Source organism: Protopterus annectens, chromosome 4.part1 (assembly GCF_019279795.1).
Source record: "Protopterus annectens isolate FY-2018-M chromosome 4.part1, PAN1.0, whole genome shotgun sequence".
Lineage (NCBI taxonomy): Eukaryota > Metazoa > Chordata > Ceratodontiformes > Protopteridae > Protopterus > Protopterus annectens.
In genome coordinates this window covers 989,401,770-989,414,072 of record NC_056734.1, presented here as the reverse complement: position 1 = coordinate 989,414,072, position 12,303 = coordinate 989,401,770, and the positions used below count along the sequence as shown (strand labels likewise).

Sequence of the window (12,303 nt, the reverse complement as noted above, 5' to 3'; positions counted from 1 at the left end):
GTGTGTTTACTCCTACACATGAAATAAAAAGCCCGATCCATAAGAGCTAAAGCTACCTTTACAACGTTCATGAAGAGCATTCCCATTGATGACATTTGTGCAGCAGCAACATGGCCCATGGTTCACACCATTGTATCTCATTACAAATTGAAGATGCAATCTAGAACACGTTCATCCTTTGGTTTCACTATTCTCAGGAATGTTCTTCCTTGATACCACCACGGAGTCTTTTTGCAGATTGAGAATCTGTCCCAGTTAGTTACGAAAGATGTTCTTCGTGTTTTACTGTTGCAGTCATTACATTAGGGTAATCTGCTGGCAGGTTGCCCTCAGTCGGCCTGAATAACAAAGTCTTGGGTCCTGCGTCAGTTGCTGTCTCCTCTTCCATGACGTCAGGGGTATAAAACATGCAGCCGATGCCATTTTAATCGGTCATTCTTGCCATGCGGTGCACAAAGCAGAAGCAGTTCGCAAGTGCCGTTCGGCCGACTCTTGAAATTTTTGTTTTAGAGTTTAAGAACCGAAGTCTTCAAACTAAAGCCAAGTACCCCATTGGGGAAACGTTTTCTTGTTCCTTACCAATGTCAGTAAAAGTTAATAATTGCATTACTTGTGGGAAGCAAATACCTCATAAGGATTTTCATTTGTACTGTATTCCTTGCCTAGGCCCTGATCACAACATGCTTTGCTGTTGGTTTTGTGCTAAATTTAACCAATGCACTATTAAGTGTCGATACATTTTTGCTTCTAAATATTTTGGTTGAAGATTTAATTAACCTTTAATGTCGTCTGTTAGCAATCCGACTACCGAAGTGTCCGACTACCGGAGTTGACAAAAAACGCAAGGAAAAAGACAGACACCGTCTAGGTCCAAAACTGACGACGAAGCTTCTCCTAAGCCAGTCGACGGTACTCGGTGAGGTGCTTATGCAGCCCATGATACCCACTACTTTTGAGTTGCAGGCCTCTACCGAGACCCATTCGGAGTCTGGCATTCCGCGAGATTCGCAAAGTATTAAACCCGTGGATGTCTCTCCCTTGGATGGGTCTGGAGCCACTGAGCAGGCACCGGCTTTTGAGGGTGTTTTCAGACCTCAACATTTTTATATTAAACTGACTCCAACAAAAAGAGGGTTAAAAACAACCTCTATGTCTAAAAAAACAATGAATGAGCCACGTGCTCAGGCCCCTATGCCTAAAAAATTAACAAAATGGCTGAGGATTTAATTATCTTGATCAGGGGTTCCCAACCCCTCCCCCTGCAAAGAGGCCTAGGCAAGGCACTGATTATGAATCTTCAGATAAGGTTTCCATTTCTTCTGATCAGGAATTTTCTTTTCCACCTTATGAGGATTCTGACACAGAGGAATCCATCCCATATGCATCTCCTCCTGAGGATTACTCTTTTGGAGAGACTTTGCATACTTTAAGGGAACATTTTCATTGGAAGAGTCGGGACTTTTCTGAATTCAAAAAGAGGCTTAGGGATTTCCTCCTACCTCAGCATAGGCCTTTGGCAATACCTCCTGTATTAGACATTGTGGATGATGTGTTCTTGGAATCAATCCTGATTCCTTGCCTCTGGCTCCTAGTAAGACAGATAGATATTACAGGGTTCCTGACTCCCACAAATTTCTCTTCAAAGATCCTGAGACTATTTCTCAGGGTCCCAAGGGGGTTAAGGCTTCTACAGCCAAAAATCCTACCCCTTCTGATAGAGATTCCAGGGAGCTAGATAGATGGGTAAGAAGGTGTATACATCTGCAACCTTGGCAATCAGGGCTTTAAACTGCCAGTTTCATATGCTTAAATATCAACAGCATGTTATGGGCTTACTGAAACAGAAAATTGTTCATTTCTGATTGTGTGGAAAATAGAGTTACAGGATTTATTGCATGCAGCAGAACAGGTTGGAAAGCATACTTTGCAATGTGGTTTTGATTCCTTGGAGGCCTCTTGTAGGGCCGCCGTTATTGGATCTGTGTTAAGAAGGCATGCCTGGCTCAAGGAGCAAAATCTGCCTGTTCATGTTAAAGCTAAATTGTTGGATGCCCCTTTACAGCATGATTCTCTGTTTGGTAATAAGGTAGAAGAGGTTTAAAAGAAAATGGAAGACAAAGCTAAATCTATGCAAACGGTAAAAGATATTTTGCAAGTGCAGCCACCCAGGTTCAGTAGGCACTGGCCTACTAAAAATTGGTCCTTTCCTGTGTCCAACAGAGCCACTCAGGGCAAACCCAGAAGCTCAAAAAGCTTCAGATATCAGTCACAGGGATCTTACAGGTTAAAGCAATTGGGTGCCTCCACCTCCAAATCTGGAGGTAACAAAGCACAACCCTACAGTAAGCAGTCTCAATGACTTTCCTCTACCATCTCCAAGCACTCATCTTTTGGCAGCCCCCCCTTGAGGGGAAAACTAGCACTTCATGCTCAAAATTGGCAGCTAATTACCCAGGACAAGTGGGTATTAAACATAGTATCCCAGGAGTACAGATTTCATTTCCATACTTTGCAGGGTCCAAACGGATGGCCGGATATGCCACAAAACCAGTGGGCAGAGGCCCAGAAACAAGCCATGTCCCTCATGGATATGGGGGCTATTCAGCCGGTACCAGAAAAGGAAAAAGGACAAGGATTTTATTCAAGACTTTTCCTGGTACCCAGAAAAGACAATTCATGGCGTCCAATACTGGACCCATCGATTCTGAACGTGTTCCTGGACATTCCAAAAGTCAAAATGCTGACTTTAAAACAGCTGCTGCCTATGCTAGGCAAGAATGCTGGTTAGTAACTCTAGACTTAAGAGGCATACCTGCATATCCCAATAAGGGAATCTTGCAGAAGATACCTCTGCTTCAAAGCAGTTTTTTTGCATTACCAATTCTCTGCACTGCCCTTTGGCTTATCTGCTGCGCCCAGGGTCTTTACAAAAGTGCCTGGCACCAGTAATTGCTTTCTGCAGACAAAGAAACATTCATATTTATCCTTATCTGGATGATTGTCTCATTCAGGCAGAGGACAAGGACACTTCATCTGGCGTTTGTAAAAAGGCTCCTGCCCTAGGGTACACCATAAACGAAAAGAAATTGCATCTGGTACCCTCTCAAATAATTACATTCCTGGGTGCAAGCTTGAATACAACTGCCCAGATGGCTTACCTCACACCAGACAAACAAATGCAGTTGACAACATACTTCAAACAAATTTCAACAAAAAAACCCAGCTATCTGCAAGACAAATTCTGCAGGCTTTGGGGTTCATGGCATCTTGCATTCTACTAATTCCATATGCGAGACTGCATATGAGGAAACTTCAATGGTACCTAAAAAGTTTATGGAGTCAACATTGTCACAGCCTGGAAACAATGATCCCTCTCATTCCCTGCCTACAATAGGAGTTTCTTTGGTGGGCAGAGACATGTCACCAAAACAAGGTACTGTCATTCACTCTACCCCCTGCCACCCAAATCCTAACTACAGACGCATCAGACTGTGCTTGGGGGGCCCACCTTGCAGGGAGATGCATTCAGGGCAAATGGAGCCCAAACCAAATGCATTTGTATATCAACCAGAAAGAAATGCTAGCTGTTCAGAATGCTCTGACAGCCTTCTAGGACTTGCTTCATCCAGGACAACTACTGATAGACGCACAACACCACAGTTATGTGGTACATAAACAAGCAGGGGGGGGTACCCATTCCTACCCCCTCTGCAGACTAGCCATGGCCTTGTGGAACACAGCCTTGAGTTACCAAATACATCTTCAAGCTCAACACATGCCAGGAAAGCAAAATACTCTGGCAGACGACCTAAGCAGAAATCTTATAGACTCGTACGAAAGGAAAATGGATCCACAAATCTTCAACATGTTAACACAGAAATGGGGAAGCCCAGGCATAGTTTTGGGGAGAGGCAAATAGATCCATCAGTTGGACACATTCTGCACAAGAACTCATCACAAAAACGCATGGAAAGTGGATGCTCTATCTTTCAGCTGGAGAAACCTATTAGTCTATGCCTTTCCCCCTCTGCCTCTACTCTCCAAGGTCTTACTAAAAGTCAGGCAGGAAAAACAAAAAATGATTTTAATTGCTCCGGACTGGCCTCGCCAACTCTGGTATTGGCTTCTAAGGAATATGTCACACCTTCCTCTGTGGTACTTGCTTCAGACAACACCATCTACTGTCTCAACAGAACTATCAAATTCTGCACACTCAGCTCCAAACTCTGAATCCTGCAGCATGGCTAATCAACTAATTATTCAAACCACATCTCTCAATAAACCTGTGATGGATGTCATTTTGGAAGCCAGAAGGCCTAGTACTAGAAAATCTTATGCTGACAAATGGAAGAGATTTTGTGCTTGGAACCAAGCACAGGGAATAGACATAGCAAAGCCCAATATTCCTCAGATTTTACAATACTTAACTGAGATGCTTGACAAGGGCTTATCTTTTTCTTCAATAAAAATCCATGCCTCTGCCATCTCGGCTCATTACAACACAGAGCCTCCCCTCTTTTCTCATCCACTGCTAACAGTATCTCAGAGGGGCCAAAAATTTAAGGCCTCCCAGGAGAGCGCCAACTCCTGCATGGGACCTCAATTTTGTGCTGGAACCTAAATTTTGTGCTGGAAAAACTCACCCTACCTCCTTTTGAACAAGCAGCTATTGCGGATACAACATTTCTTTCTTGGAAGACATCTTTTCTTTTGGCAGTCACTTCCGCTAGAAGGGTTTCAGAACTACAGGCTCTCATGGCAGTGGAGCCCTCAGGACCAATCCTTCTTTTATGCCTAAGGAGTGGTATTCATTGTGGCTGTTAACCAAACCATTCACCTGCCAACGTTTTTCCCAAATCCGCAGAACAAGGGGGAGCGGATTCTGCATTCATTGGATATACACAGACAACTAAGATTCTACTTGAACAGGACAAAATCTCTAAGAAAGTCTGAGCAACTACTGGTAGCATTTGCTGCAGGATCAGAGGGGAAGGCTACATCAAAGCAGACTATTTCTAAATGGATAAGCCACTGCATTCGTTTCTGCTATTTGCACCATGGTAAACCTGTGCCAAAGGGGATCAGGTCCCATTCCACCAGGACTGCCTCTACTTCAGCAGCTTTTCTCAGAGGGGTCCCTACCAAAGACATTTTAGAAGCTGCTACTTGGAGCAATGTTTATACGTTCACAAAGCATTACCATTTACCTCTCCTCTAAATCCAGAGCAGACTTTGCCACTGCAGTCTTGTATGGCTTTATAGCTGCTTCTAATGCTGTTTAGCTCCATTCTCCCATCCATAGCTTTGGGATTCTACCCAAATGTAATGACTGCAACAGTGAAACTCAAAGAACATAGTACAGTTGTGTACACTTACCATAAATGTAGATGTTAGAGTGTATTCACTGTTGCAGTCCGGGTTACCCACCCGCCATCCCCCATTCCATACCTCTTCTTTCCTTCACTAAACTCAAAAGCCTTTGTGGTGTATTTGCTCTTGGTTGAAAGCAAATTTTTGTTTCTAAGGTGCTTTTATATATATATATATATATATATATATATATATATATATATATATATATTTATATTTATATATATTTGCTGTCCATTTGGGGGGCACCTGACATCTGGGGCAAGAAAAAGTGATTAAAATGACGTTGGCTGCATGTTTTATACCCCTGAAGACCTGACGTCATGGAAGAGGAGACAGCAAACCGACACAGGACCCAAGACTTTGTTATTCAGACTGACTGAGGGCAACCTTCCAGCAGATTACCCTAATGTAATGACTGCAGCATTGAATACACTCAAACATCTACATTTATGGTAAGTGTACACAACTGTACTTTATGTAGTCACCTAATGATAGAGCTATGATGTCTCATTTACGTCCTGTTCAACATCCCGTCCACCATCCCCCTTCCAGTATTGTCACTGACTGCTTCTGGTAATTGGAAAGGCATCATCTAAGACCCTGTTTGTTCAAAACTTTCCCTTGATTCTTATTGTGGTATTAACAGGAATATCAACTTAGACACCTGCAGGTTTTTTCAGTTACAAGAGGAGATGCCTACAGGTTTTTGCATTTGAAAAAATTTATATATAAGCTATCCCACTGCTAAAGGGGACTCGGATAAAAACAGTAAATCCAAAAAAAATGTGTAAGTGAGTCAAACCACCAAGGTCCAGCCAAATATATTCTAAAAGATGTATAAAAAGGCAAACAGTTTATTGGAAAAAAGGTTAGCGCTTTCACTGGGTTACCGCTTCATCAGACCAAATACAGAATGAAAGTAATTACCACATATTGAAAAAACACTCGACCAATCAGAAACCATTGAAACAGAACCAATTAAAAACAAACATGATCTTACATCACCTTCTGCCTAATAAGGCAGGCTGAAGGGAAGTACCACTGTTGAGGCCAGGAAATTCATAAGTCCTCATAGAGAGAGTCCACTGCAGATGTTCATTGTGCATACAGCTGCAGTCATTACAGATGGGTTATCCTGCCGTCAGGCTGGTCCTCGGTCAGCCGAATTCCAAAGTCTAGGTCTGGCGTCGGTTGTCGTCGCTTCTTCCTTGACGTCAGCGTGGCAGGGGTATAAAAGAGGCAGCCGATGCCATCTTCTTCAGTCTTTCTTGCCGTGCGGTGCCCGAAGCAGAAGCAGTTCGCAAGTGCCGGTCGGCCAACTCCTGAGATTTACGAAAATATTTCAGCTGAAGTCTTCTTGAAAGCTAAGTACCCCGTTGGGGAAACTTTTCTTGCCTCAGACCGATGTCAGACAAAGTTAATAATTGCATTTCATGTGGGAAGCAAATACCGCATAAGGATTTCCACTCTTTCTGTATACCTTGCTTAGGCCCAGACCACGACGTCTCGGCCTGCCACTTTTGTGCTAGATTCAACAAACGCACTATTAAGCGTCGGGCGGAGTTCGCCCTTCACTAGTTTGGTAAAAAATTTAATTATTATGTCGTCGGATACTCCAACTCCAGTTTTGAGTAAAAGACGCAAAGATAAGGACCGACATATGAGGTCCGCGACTTCTACTGACACCACGCTAAGGCCGACTACCGGTTCTCAGCGAGGCACCTACGCAGCCCCTGAATACTGATGACACTACATTACCGGTGTCTTCAGTACCCGAGGTCGCAGGCTCCTCGGTCCCCATTCCTACTACAGATACCGATGCCACTCTTGGCGGGGAAACTCAGAGTTTAGACAGGCCTGCCATTTCTCAAGGTGTCTTCAGGCCTTCCTCCTTCTCTATTAAACCTTTCACAAAATCTAAAGCAGCCATGAATACCAAAAAACAGGGACCTCAGATCCCCTCTCAAGGCCCCATGCCCAAGAAACAGATGCTCAAAATGGCTGAGGATTTGATTACTCTTATCAGGGGTTCTCAACCCCCCTCGGACAAAAGGCCCAGATTAGAGGAAGACTACCCTTCCTCAGATCAAGCATCTATTACCTCTGAACATTCTGAGGACCAGGACTATACCTGTTCTCCTTTTGAAGACTCTGATGCAGAGGAGTCTTTTCCCTCGGTCTCCCCCCCTGAGGACTACTCTTTTGGAAAAACCCTTCATACTTTGAGGGAACACTTTCACTGGGAAGGCCAAGATTACTCATATTCCAAGAAAAGGCTCAGGGATTTTCTCTTGCTCCCCCAGCATAGGCCCCTGGCTATCCCTCCTGTTTTAGATGTATTAGATGATGTGTACACAGAAGCCAGCCCCAACCCAGATTCTTTACCTCCAGCTCCTGTTAAACCAGACAGGTATTACCGGGTTCCTGATTCACACCAGTTCCTATACAAAAGCCATACTGTTGACCAGAAACTATTTCACAGGGTCCCAAGGAAATTAAGGCCTTTACTGCTAAAAACCCATTACCTTCAGAGAGAGATTCCAGAGCTTTAGAAAGGGGGGGGGTGTATAGCTCGGCTACTTTAACCATGAGGGCATTAAACTTGTCAGTTCCATATGTTAAAGTATCAACAGTTTTTGTTATCTCAGTTGAAAAGCAAAATGACACAACCAGATTTAAAAGAGTTGCAGGATTTGTTGCATGGTGCAGAGCAAGTGGGTAAACATACCTTGCAGTGTGGTTTTGATGCTTTAGAGGCCTCATGTAGAGCTGCTGTTACGGGGTCTGTAATACGTAGACATGCTTGGCTCAAAGAGCAAGCCTTACCAGATCATGTCAAAGCTAAATTACTAGATGCACCTCTTCAAAAAGATGTATTGTTTGGTGTTAAAGCTTAGGAGGTACTAAAGAAAATGGAGGAAAAAGCAAAATCAATGCAAACAGTGAAAGATTTCCTGCAGGTACAACCTCCACGTTTCAGCAGAAACTGGCCTTCAAAAAATTGGTCCTTTCCAGCCACGGACAGACCTCAAAGAGGTAGATACTGACGCCCAAGGGCTAGAGGGCAGCCTCAAGGATCTTTCAGAGCCAGACAGTGGCAAGCACCAACCCCAAGAGGTGGAGAAGATAGATCACAGTCATTCAGAAAGCAGACACAATGACTTCCCCCTTTACCTGCCAAGCAAAGCTTTAATGGCAGTACTTTTGGGCGAAAAACTGGCATTATTCTCAAAAAATTGGCATATTGTCACAAAAGACAAATGAATTCTGGACACTAGACAGAGGGTACAGGTTCCACTTTCACATTCTTCCAAAAATGAGAGGCATGCCAAACCTGCCACAAAATCAAAGGGCAGAGGCACAAAAACAAATTTCAGCTCTCATGGACATGAAAGCGATTCAAGAGGTACCTGCAAAAGAACAAGGTCAAGGGTTTTATTCCAGACTATTCCTGGTACCAAGAAAAGACAAAGATTGGAGACCTATTTTAGACCTATCCATCCTAAACACATATTTACACGTACCAAAATTCAAGATGCTCACATTACAGCAGCTTCTTCCCATGCTGGGCAAGGAGTCTTGGCTGGTAACATTGGACCTCAAGGAGGCATACCTGCATGTCCCTATCGGACAAGATTGCAGAAGATACCTCAGATTTCTTGCAGGTTCAACCCATTATCAATTCTCTGCATTGCCCTTTGGCTTATCTACTGCGCCCAGAGTGTTTACGAAATGCCTGGCATCAGTAATTGCCTTCTGCAGACTTCAAGGAATACAAATATACCCATATCTGGACGACTGCCTGATCCAAGCGGACAGCAAGGACATACTTCTGAAACACCTGGCATTTGTAATAAAACTGTTGAACTTTCTGGGATACACAGTCAACAAAAAGAAATCAAAACTTAATACCCTCGCAACAAATAATTTTCCTGGGTGCCAGCTTGAATACAACCACCCAGATGGCCTACCTCACGCCAGACAAACAAGGGCAACTGTCTCAGTACTTCAGCAAAATGGCAACCTTCACCAGGCTGACTGCAAGGAAAGTCCTGCAGGCTCTGGGATTCATGGCATCTTGCATCCTTCTGATCCCATGTGCAAAGCTGCATATGAGGAAACTTCAATGGTACCTAAAAAACGTATGGTCTCAACACAGCCACAGCTTGGAAACAATTATACCAGTTATTCCATGTCTTCAAAAGGAATTTTTGTGGTGGGCTCAAGCATGCCAAAGAAACATAAGTCTCCCTTTCTGCGTACCTCAAGCAACTCAAATCATCACAACAGATGCCTCGGACTACGCCTGGGGGGCACACATGACAGATCAGTGCATTCAGGGAAAATGGTCCCAAAAAGAGAAGCACCTACACATCAACCAAAAGGAAATGCTAGCAGTGCAAAATGCTATTATGGCCTTCAAAGACCTACTGCATCCAGGCCAGCTATTGATAAGGACAGACAACACCACAGTGATGTGGTACATAAACAAACAGGGGGGAACTCATTCATACCCCTTGTGCAGACTAGCCATGACCCTATGGAACACAGCACTGGAATTGCAAATTCAACTTCAGGCACAATTCCTGCCAAGGAAGGAAAACACACTGGCAGACAGCCTAAGCAGAAATATGACAGATCCACACGAATGGTAGTTACATCCTCAAGTTTTCACAAAGATAACTCGGGCATGGGGACAGCCAGACATGGATCTCTTTGCTACCCACAGAAATTACCAATTGAAAAAATTTTGTTCAAGGACCTATCATCCACAGGCCTGGAAAGTGGACGCACTTTCTTTCAATTGGACAACGTTGACAATCTATGCCTTTCCGCCTCTTCCTCTGCTGCCCAAAGTTCTATTAAAAGCCAGAGCAGAGAGGCCGAAAATGATTCTCATTGCTCCAGATTGGCCAAGACAACACTGGTATCCGCTCCTGAAGAGCCTTACACATTCCCCACTATGGATCCTACCTCTAGTGCCTCTTCTGTTGTCCCAGCACAACTTCAAGACTCTTCACAGCCAGCTCAAAACCCTAAATCTAGCTGCATGGAGAATCCCTTGATTTCCCAACAGACCCTCCTCTCCAAGGAGGTGCAGGATGTCATCTTGGAGGCCAGAAGACCTTCTACTAGAAAAGCCTACTCCGCCAAATGGAAACGATTTTGTGCTGGAATCAGGAAAAGGGCCAGAATCCTTGGGTAATAAATTTACCTCAAATTTTACAGTACCTAGCTGAGATGTTAAACAGTGGACTTTCCTTCTCCTCCATCAAAATCCACGCTTCAGCCATTTCTGCACAATACAACACAGATCCTCCTTTATTCTCTCATCCTCTCTTAAGACAGTTCCTCAGTGGGGCAAAGAATATAAAACCCCCAAGGAAGCCACCAGTCCCTGCTTGGGACCTCAACTTCATATTGGAAAAGCTGACCCTTCGTCCCTTCGAGCCAGCTGCTTCAACAGAACTACAATACTTGTCATGAAAAACAGCCTTCCTTCTGGCTATCACCTCAGCACGCAGGGTTTCGGAACTACAGGTCCTCATGGCTGTGCAACCTTTCATCATTTTCCATCAGGACAGAGTTTCCTTAGGAACCGACCCTACCTTTATGCCAAAGGTAGTATCCAGTGTAGCCTTGAATCAGACTATCCACTTACCTACCTTTTACCCTAACCCACAAAACAAAGGGGAAAGACTACTGCATTCCTTGGACATTCAGAGACAACTTTGTTATTACTTGGACAGGACAAAGCCATTCAGGAAATCTGAGCAACTCTGTGTCCTATGCTACAGGTGCTGAAGGAAAGGCTATCTCCAAACAGACTATCTCAAAATGGATAGCCCACTGCATACGCTTTTGTCATTCATTTCATGGAAAAGCTGTGCCTTCAAGCATCAGATCCCACACCACAAGGGCCACAGCTACCTCTGCAGCTTTCTTCAAGGGGGTTCCGACCAAGGACATTTTGGAAGCAGCCATTTGGAGTTCAGTGCACACTTTCTCCAAACACCATCACCTTCCACTTTACTCTAAATCTAGAGCGGGATTTGCCACAGCTGTCTTGCAGGGCATCCTTGCTCCTCCTAGTTCCACTTAGTGCCTGCCACCCCTACTTAGCTTTGGGATTCTTCCCATGTGTAATGACTGCAGCTGTATGCACGATGAACATAGTACAGTTTTTTACCTACCATAAATGTAGATGTTCGAGTGCTCCTACAGCTGCAGTCCAGGTCCCCCCCCCTCCATCCCCTCTTAGGACAGGCCTTATGACAAACACCTTCTCATACAACCTGTTTGGGGTATTCTTTTATGGTGTATTTGCTTGCAACTACTGTTTTTTTGATTATTCTATATTGCATGATTACATAAGTTTATGTTTTGCCTTCCTTCTGGGGGCACCTGACATCTGGGGCAAGAAAAACTGAAGATGATGGCGTCGGCTGCCTCTTTTATAGCCCTGCCGCGCTGACATCAGGGAAGAAGCGACGACAACCGACGCCAGACCTAGACTTTGGAATTCGGCCGACCGAGGACCCGCCTGACAGCAGGATAACCCATCTGTAATGACTACAGCTGTATGAGCACTCGAACATCTACATTTATGGTAGGTACAAAACTGTACTTTCACATAATTCAACGGTGTTATTAAAATCACCTTTTCTTTTGCTGGGATGCATTACTTGTAAAACCCTAAACAAAAATGTACTATGGCCTGGAAAAGATGAGGCATGATTAGGTAGAGCATTAGATATAACCTGATTGTGTATGTTCCGTAAATACTCAAGAATCCTTTCCCTGAGCTGATGTGTAGTCTTACCAATGTAAAAACTATTACAGGAACAGCATGTAGCAAGATAAGCTATGTTCCTACTCCTACATGTTGCCACAAATCTAGGTGTAAAAATACGTCCTGTGACAGGGTGT

The 12,303-nt window shown here is 44.1% G+C and overlaps 1 protein-coding gene across 1 annotated transcript in view; it reads left to right on the top strand.

The window, feature by feature from the left end:
- PSMD1 (proteasome 26S subunit, non-ATPase 1) overlaps positions 1–12,303 on the top strand; it is a 2,664,479-nt gene that overhangs the window by 1,497,294 nt on the left and 1,154,882 nt on the right. The window lies entirely within an intron of this gene.